The sequence below is a fragment of the Hemitrygon akajei genome, chromosome 18 (genome assembly GCF_048418815.1).
Source record: "Hemitrygon akajei chromosome 18, sHemAka1.3, whole genome shotgun sequence".
NCBI lineage: Eukaryota > Metazoa > Chordata > Chondrichthyes > Myliobatiformes > Dasyatidae > Hemitrygon > Hemitrygon akajei.
The window spans coordinates 10260599-10269906 of NC_133141.1; the positions used below are offsets into that span (position 1 = coordinate 10260599).

General features: G+C 41.1%; 1 protein-coding gene across 2 annotated transcripts in view; it reads right to left on the reverse strand.

Moving 5' to 3' along the window:
* The window catches only part of LOC140741066 (solute carrier family 15 member 1-like), a 94792-nt gene extending 86511 nt beyond the window's left edge, over positions 1-8281 (reverse strand). For both annotated transcript variants that reach the window (XR_012102001.1, XM_073070755.1), the window contains exon 1: positions 8163-8281. The gene's annotated coding sequence lies outside the window, so the exon portion shown is untranslated. The remainder of the gene's footprint in view (positions 1-8162) is intronic.
* Between the last annotated feature and the right edge of the window lie 1027 nt (positions 8282-9308).

Below are 9308 nucleotides of genomic sequence, written 5' to 3' on the forward strand. Positions count from 1 at the left end.
TTGTTAAATGTCTGGTACTATTGTCAGATGCTGTAGCTGTGCTTCAGGTGGCTTCACCTTTAATGCCACCGGCCTGCATACAATGAATTAGAGGAAAAGAGATGGGTGCAGTAAGAACAGGCGATTCAGAAACAACAGATTTTGCAACAGGAAGGCAGTATATTGAGACAGAGAGATTCGTGATGTTGGCAGAGAAAGAATACTGACACTGGCTTGCTTATCTTGCTCATTGAACTGAAATATGCAGGCTTTGGGATTCCTTGATTCTGAAGCAAATTCATGAGAAAGAATGAGCAAATTCATGTTCTTTCTACGGATTAATTGTATTCATATAAACATAGAAACATAAAAAACCTACAGCACAATACAGGCCCTTTGGCCCACAATGCTGTGCCAAACATGTCCCTACATTAGAAATTACCTAGGGTTATCCATAGCCTTCCATTTTGCTAAGCTCCATGTACCTATCCAAAAGTCTCTTAAAAGACCCTATCGTATCCGCCTCCACCACCTCCATCACATCATCTCTCATCCTCCATTGCTCCAAGGAGAAAAGGCCAAGTTCATTCAACCTATTCTCAGAAGGCAAGCTCCCCAATCCAGGCAACATCCTTGTAAATCTCCTCTGCACCCTTTCTATAGTTTCCAAATCATTCCTGTAGTGAGGTGACCAGAACTGAGCACAGTACTCCAAGTGGGGTCTGACCAGGGTCCTATATAGCTGCAACATTACCTCTCGGCTCTTAAACTCAATTTCACGGTTGATGAGGCCAATGCACCGTATGCTTTCTTAACCACTGAGTCAACCTGCGTAGCAGCTTTGAGTGTCTTATGGACTCGGGCCTCAAGATCCCTCTGATCCTCCACACTACCAAGTGTCTTACCATTAATGCTATATTCTGCCATCATAGTTGACCTACCAAAATGAAACAGCTCACACTTATCTGGGTTGAACTCCATCTGCCACTTCTCAGCCCAGTTTTGCATCCTATCGATTTTCCACTGTAACCTCTGACAGCCCTCTACACTATCTACAACACCTTCCAACCTTTGTGTCATCAGCAAATTTACTAACCCATCCCTCCACTTCCTCATCCAGGTCATTTATAAAAATCACAAAGAGAAGGGGTCCCAGAAAAGATCCTTGAGGTACACTGGTCACCGAACTCCATGCAGAATATGACTCGTTTGACCCGTCTACAACCACTCTTTGCCTTCTGTGGGCAAGCCAATTCTGGATCAACAAAGCAAGGTCCCCTTGGATCCCATGCCTCCTTACTTTCTCAATAAGTCTTGCATGGGGTACCATATCAAATGCCTTGCTGAAATCCATGTACACTACATCTACTGCTCTACCTTCATCAACGTGTTTAGTCACATCCTCAAAAAATTCAATCAGGCTCGTTAGGCATGACCTACCTTTGGCAAAGCCATGTTAACTATTCCTAATTACTAATCAAATTATGCCTCTCCAAATGTTCATAAATCCTGCCTCTCTGGATCTTTTCCATCAACTTACCAAACCACGAAAGTAAGACTCACTGGTCTATAATTCCCTCGGCTATCTCTACTCCCTTTTTTGAATAAGGGAACAACATCCGCAACCCTCCAATCCTTCAGAACCTCTCCACAGAACCTCACCTCTCCATCATTGATGATGCAAAGATCATTGCCAGAGGCTCAGCAATCTCCTCCCTCGCCTCTCACAGTAGCCTGGGGTACATCTCGTCCAGTCCCGGAGACTTATCCAACTTGATGCTCTCCAAAAACTCCTGCATATCCTCTTTCTTAATATCTATATGATGAAGCTTTTCAATCTGCTGTAAGTCATCCCTACTATCGCCAAGATCCTTTTCCGTAGTGAATACTGAAGCAAAGTACCTCTGCTATCTCCTCCACTTCCATACACACTTTTCCACTGTCACACTTGATTGGTCCTATTCTCTCACGTCTTATCCTCTTGCTCTTCACATACTTGCAGAATGCCTTGGGGTTTTCCTTAATTCTGTCTGCCAAGGCCTTCTCATGACCCCTTCTGGCTCTCCTAATTTCTTTCTTAAGCTCCGTCCTGCCAGCCTTATAATCTTCTAGATCCTGCCTGATAGCTTCATATTTCCCCTTACTCCAATAAAACACTTTCCTAACTTGTCTGTTGCTATCCTCCTCCAATGCTATGGTAAAGGAGGTAGAATTGTGATCACTTCCTGTGTGAAGTTCGCCCCATGGAATTTCAAGAAGAGTTTTGGTGCTACGGTACATTCTTTCTTGAACCTAGTCTGCACTGAGATTTGGTTTAAGTGAACCATGAGGATGATATCCCTCTAGTGTTTTGAAGTGCCTATAATGGTAGTCCATGTCCTGGAAATGCAGGTGAGCAAGAATCACCACCACTTGGTAAAAGTTCAAAGTTCACAGTAAATTTATCTTCAGAGTACATATATGTAACTATGTACAATACTGAGATTCATATTCTTGTGGACATAGTCAACAAATCTACAGAATAATAACCATAACAGAATCACTGAAAAACCACCCAACTTGGGTGTTCAACCAAAGTGCAGAAGACAACAAACTGTACAAATACAAAAGAAGTAATAATAATAATAATAAATAAATAAACAATAAATATCGAGAACATGAGATGAAGTTTCCTTGAAAGTGAATCCATTGGTTGTGGGAACATTTCAATGATGGGCAAGTGAAGTTGAGTGAAAATCAGTCCTGCCGAAGGGTTTCAGCCCGAAAAGTCAACCGTACACTTTTCCATAGATGCTGCCGGCTTGCTGAGTTCCTCCAGCATTTTGAGTGTGTTGCTTGGACTTGAAATCCTGCAGATTTTCTCTTGTCCTTGATTCATCATGACTGGCCCTTGACCTCAGTGTCATTTTCCTGCACTAACCCTATATCCCACAATATCCCCAAATCTATGCTCACTGTTTTGAATGCACTCACAAATTGAATGTTATTGCTCTCCTGGACAGAGAATTCCAAAGATTTACCACTGGGGGAAGATGTCTCTTCCTATCTCTGTCCGGAATGACTGACAGCTTATTTTGTGAATGTGACCCCTGGTTTTAGACTCCCCAGCCAGAAGAAACATCAACTCTACACAAGCCACATAGGAAATGAAATTTAAAATCCAGACAGAAAATGTTGGGAGCACTAAGCAAGTCAGGTAATATCTGTGGAAAGATTATCTATGAGAATTGAAATAAATTACTTCCAATCAAAGTTCAAAGTACATTTATTATCAAATTATGTATACGTTATATAATCTTGGGATTCGTCTCCCTACAGGCAGCCACAAAACAAAGAAACCCAAAAGAACCCATAAAAAGAAGACCAAATGTGCAAAGAGAGAAACAAAGCAAATTGGGCAAATATTAAAAGTAAGCCAATAGCATTCAGAACAAAAGCAAGTCCTCAGACACGAAGCCCGGAGCAGCCGGAGCAGGCCCACGGCCTCAACCTCAACTCAACTCATAGCAGAGTGAGTGCTGTGGAGTCCCGCAGACGCAACTCAATCTATCATATTATGATTACTCTTCCCTCAAGCCTCTTAATTTCAAGGTGATCAGTTAATGTTTTCTCATTGAAAAAAGTTTATTCTGTGCCTATGTCCACACTAGACCGTATAATTTTGAAAGTGCAGGTTTCGCATAAAAACGATAGGCATCCACACCAAGCGTTTTTGAAAATACCTCCATCCACATTAAAACAGGTATTTGGGTGAATCTCTTCCTACTGGGCATGCGCAGGACACATCTACAGAAAACAAGCAACTGGTTTGGTGTCGAATCTCACTGTGAAAGGCTTGGCGTGCGTTTGTCCAGTTACAGACTAGAAAAACTTAAAACGAAATTGCCAAACGATGGACAGCTGTTTGCTCTCGTGCAGGAGGACTTAAAACTTAAAAAAACAAATACTGGAGTGTATGGAGGCAACCAACAGTGAGTTCACGGACTATATGACCTGGCTGACGACAAACGTTGAAAAACTGACTAACTCTGCTGCATTAATAGAGCACCTTGTTAAATGTATAAAACATGCCTGCATCAGTGTTATCTTGTATTTCCACACAATGTTACATTAGGCTGTTACACATCTATTGTCAGAGAAGTACTTGCATAAAAAAAACCACCTTCATACAAGCAAGGTCAGAAAACAGGGCAAAGTGAGTATACTTATTTATTCAGTAGGTTATGAGTCAAAGTATTTGGTGAATTCATTTCTAACTTTTCTGACTTCAGTCTCATTGCAGTCTGTTCTGAAATTGTTAGGTTGTGTGGGGGGTTGTGTTCAGGAAAACAATGAAATGCCGCCATCTGTTCCGGCATGTCATGACAGCATTTCTAGAAATCTCCGGTTACCCCATCCATACTACTCCTGCCCAAGCGATGTTTTCAAATTTACACACTCTGGAGGGCATTGTAGAAAAGCTCCGTTTTCGGGGGAGGAAAACGCCATTTCAGTGTAGACGGAGGGTCAAAACGAAGAGAAAAAGCATCGGTTACGGATTTATCCAGTCTAGTGTGGACGTAGCCTGTGTCTGATTCCACAATGTACTGACGAACGCAGCACAAGGACTCAGCAGGTAGTCTGCTGCCTCATGGCAACAGTAGCTCAGTTTGATCCTGGCCTACTTGTGGAGTTTGCACGTCCTCCCTGTGACTGTATAGATTCCCCTGGCTGCTTCAGTTTGCTCCCACATCATAAAGGTGTGCTAATTGGTGTGTTAATTTGCTACACCTTGTGTGTAGGTAGTTGAGGAGGAAATCAGAGAAGTTTTAACGGATATATGTGAGAGAAATAAGTCAGGGAATAAGTCAGGGACTGGGACTATGGGATAGCACGGATTGCCAGCATGGAGACAATGGGCTGAATACCCACTTCAGTGTTTCAAGGAATGATGGTAAATCTGTGCATAAAATGTATGAATTCATCCTCCATCCTATTACTGCCAATTTTGTTTCCCATGTCATTATATAGGTTAAAATCCTCCACAATTATTGTATATGCAAAGTACTGTGCAAAATATCTGAGGCATATATATAGATAGGGTGTCTAAGACTTTTGCACAGAACTGTAGTAATTTTAGGTATTGCACTAGAATGCTGTCACAAACTAAAGCAAAATTCATGACATACCTGAGTGATGATAAACCTGATTCTGATATGGGTCTCTATTGGGGACTGAGAGTGGGAAGGGGGCAGGGAGACGGGAATCATAGTTGGGAAAGGGGGAAGGGAGAGGAGAGGGAGTGGAAAGCACCAGAGAGACATTCTGTAATGATCAATAAACCAATTGTTTGGAATCAAATGACCTTACCTGGTGTCTCAGGGCTGGGTATGTCTGCACCCATGCCACCCAACCCAACCACTGCCCCCGGCACTCCTACTCTGCCACCTGTCCACGCCTCTCCCGTGCACTCCACCTTCACCATTCCCAACATCCTTTGCTCCCACCAGATTTACAAACTCTCTGTTCCACATTGACAAATACAGTACTGTGCAAAAGCCTTAGGCACCCTAGCTATATGTATGTGCCTGAAACTTCTGCACAATGCTTAGAATAGTAGATAAATGCCCAAACTGTGTAACATTGCACTCTAAAAATCAGAGCAATGCCACAAAATGGTGTTGAGTGTCCTCAGAGAAAGAAGTTAATCAGGAAAAATCAGCCTGGAGGAGCTAATCTGAGAGAATCACATCAAGAAATTATTCTGGAGGAATCAGTCAGCTAAAACTACCTGATCAAAGTCCAACGACCTATGAGTGGGAGACCCAGTTGATGGACTGGGATGTGAGCACAATCATTTGACACTGTTTATTTATTTATTGATTGATTGAGATACAATGTGGAATAGGCCCTTCCACCCCTTTAAGCCGCGCCGCTCCCCAATCCCCTGATTTAACCCAAGAGACAATTTCCAATGACCAATTAACCTACCAACCAGTACATCTTTGGACTGTGGGAGGAAAGCAGAGCACCTTGAGGAAACCCATGTGGTCATGGAGAGAATGTATAACCTCCTTACAGTTTCTGGTACTGTAAAGCATTGTGCTAACCACTATGCTACCATACCACCCCCCCCCCCCAAAATGATCTTATATAACTGACATATGAAGAATGGTTATATGCATAATTAATCAATTGAATGCAAAGAACAGTGACAGCAAAATATAAATTTATTTGGTCACAGTATGTGTAAAAGTGTTAAAATTGCAGAATTGAACTGCATGGTCTAGAATTCTGATCAAAGCTCTTTGTAGCAAACTGGTTAAACTTCATTTAATTTACGGTTCAGATGTAAACACACCTCTTGATCAGAAACATGAAAGGATTCACTAACTTACCACACCTTTTTTTTTCAATCCTACAATTAAGAATTTCAATGACATACATTGAAGGTATTCATCTAGCAGTTTTTCCGGGAGTAGCCAAGCACTTTAATAGCCGAGCAATTTAATAAAAAGTGACATAGTATCAAGTACTTAGTAATCGAGAGCCGCAGTTTACACTGATCCACCAATGCAATTATAACACACTCTCAGACTAAATGGAAATCCATGATTAAGTTATTGCTATAACCTGTACTCGTACAGTACCTTCCATGACCTTCAGACATTAAAAAAAAAATTCCTAGTACCTTCTGAAGTGTAATCACAGTTGTAATTTAGGCAAATAGATACAAGTCTGTCCTCACAAGATCCCTCAGTCAGCAATCACGTAAATGGTCACTAATTTTTAGGTGTGATCAAAGGATAAGTACCCCCTCTCTATTCCTTTTTAAAGAGTGTCTATGTGTGATTGGCATATTAAGTTGCTACTATCTTAAAAACTTCAGTCATATCCTCCTTCCATCTTCTAGCCTCATGAAAATACAAGCCAGATTTATGTAATCTGTGACGTGAATCCACTGCAGGGGTATTTCACAAGGAGTCATAATCTTAAAATTAGAGCTGATCATTCAGGAGTGTAATCAGGAAGCATTTTCCACAAAAAGAACAGTAATAATCTGGAAGGTGGTCCACCAGATCACCACGGGAATATGCAAGATGGAAGTAGGAGCAGGCTCTCTGACTGACCAGGCTCTCCTCCATTCAATAGCATCTGCATTCCAATGTCATAAATCTACCAACCTCAGATACAAATTTTATCAATAAATAAGCATCCATGACCTTCTAATAAGGAATTTCAAAGATTCGTAACCATCTGAGTACAGAAATGTCTCCTTAACTCATTTTGAGTTGGTCAACCCCTTATCCTCAGCTTATTCCCTGTTTCTTGGCTCTCCAACAAGTGGAAAAAGCCTCTTATCATCTGCCTATTGGGATTTTATTTATTTCAAGACTGGCTCTCCTTTTTCTAAACTCAAGTGAAAATAAGTCCAAGTCCATCAGCATCAGATAACCCCCATATCCTTGGTTCCAATGATAGACAATATCCATGGAACAGATTTCCAGTGAGAAGCAGAATGCAGGGAACCCAAACCCTTTTTGAGGAGCGGTACCTGTAAAGTTGGCCTCCAGTGAAATACATTGCCCTAGAGACCCAAACTACAAAAAGGAGCAATGCCCACAAAACCAGACCCCAATGTCTTAACAACAAACATAGAATTAGATGAGAGCTGACAACCAGAACATAGACATCGACATGAGACATTACCATGGAATTTAAACCCCAGTAAGCCATGGTGTTCATCCAACTGACCTCAGTGAAAGGTATTGAATGCAGAACCTGATCCCCAAGAACAGTTAATCCTGAACCCAGGAAGAGATCTTTTAAAAAGTTAAAAGTTAAAGCAAATATACTACCCATAGCAATGATGGAAAAAGATTGATTAGCATTTCTCAATTAATTATATCCTTGAAAATCTTTTTTCTTGGTGGAGATGGGAAAATTGCAATGAAGAAAAACTAACTGGGGATTTCTATCAAAGAGGTGGTACAATTGTGAGCTGAAGGGCTCCTGCTATTTTGTAGCATTCGATGAACACCAAATCCTATTATTTTGTCAAAGACATTCAATCTCTGAGGCAAGAAGCGGCAACTTGGATGGTGTCTACTGCCTCCTCGTATATACACCAGGGGACCAGCAGCAAGCAGACAGAAACTGGCAGCTCAGAAATTTAACTTTAATAAATATATTTAATTACTTACATTGACTTCAAACTTAGAAATCTAGAAATACTGATCCGTCCGTGTTCCTTCACTATTTACTCTAAACCAGTTTTGATTCTTCTTCCAGTTTCACAGTACGGGCAGCTCATACTTTCTACATCCAATCAGGTTTAGAAATAAAACTGGGCAGGGAACAGCTGCACATACAGGTAGCTGCACCATCCCACTCTACATAAATCTCAGTAATCAGTAATCAGTAATCATAAACAGAAGACAACCCGCCCACATAACAATCTGTCAAATAGTGGGAACACCAGTATCTGACATAAGTAGACATAGTCAAAAGATTGGGGTTTTCATTTCAAACCGAGGTATGTAGAAAGTTCTTTTTTAAATACCTCAAAGATTATTCAGCTCATTTAAAGAGGAGACAAATATTTTTGTAAAAGACTGAGGAATTCAAGGATATGTGGACCTGGAGTTGAGGGTTGAGAAAGATCAGCCATAATGATATTGAATGGTAGGGGAGGTTTGTGAGGCCAATTGACCTAATCCCACTTCTATTATTTTAATGTTTTTATGTTCCCCACCCTGACATGCCCCACTTCACTCCACACACCCACCAGCCATCTGTCTCTCAAGGTCCCAGCTCACCAAATGCACAGCCACACCAAGTCTCTGTGCATCTTAACTCACCCTACAGACACCAACCTGTAGGGTCGAAGACATCTTCAAGAAGTGGTGCCTCAGAAAGGCGACGTCCATCACTAAGTACCCCCACCACCCAGACATGCCTAGTTCTCATTGGAAAGGAGGTAAGAAATCTGAAGACACACACTCAACGATTCAGGAAAGCTTTTTCCCTCTGCCGTATGATTCCTAAATGGACATTGAACCCATAAACACTATCTCACTACTTTTCTTAATATACTACTTCTGTTTTGCACTATTTTAATCTATTTAATATACACATATATACTTACTGTAATTGATTTACTTAGTTATTTTTTACTTTCTATATTATCATATATCACATTGAACTGTTGCTGCTAAGTTAACACATTTCACAACAGATGTCAGTGATAATAAATCTGATTCTGATTCTAATTCTCAACCTGTCCTGGACTATTCCAGCTCACCTCACACACAGCAGCCATCATTGGTTTGCCCTAGTTAACCCCTAAA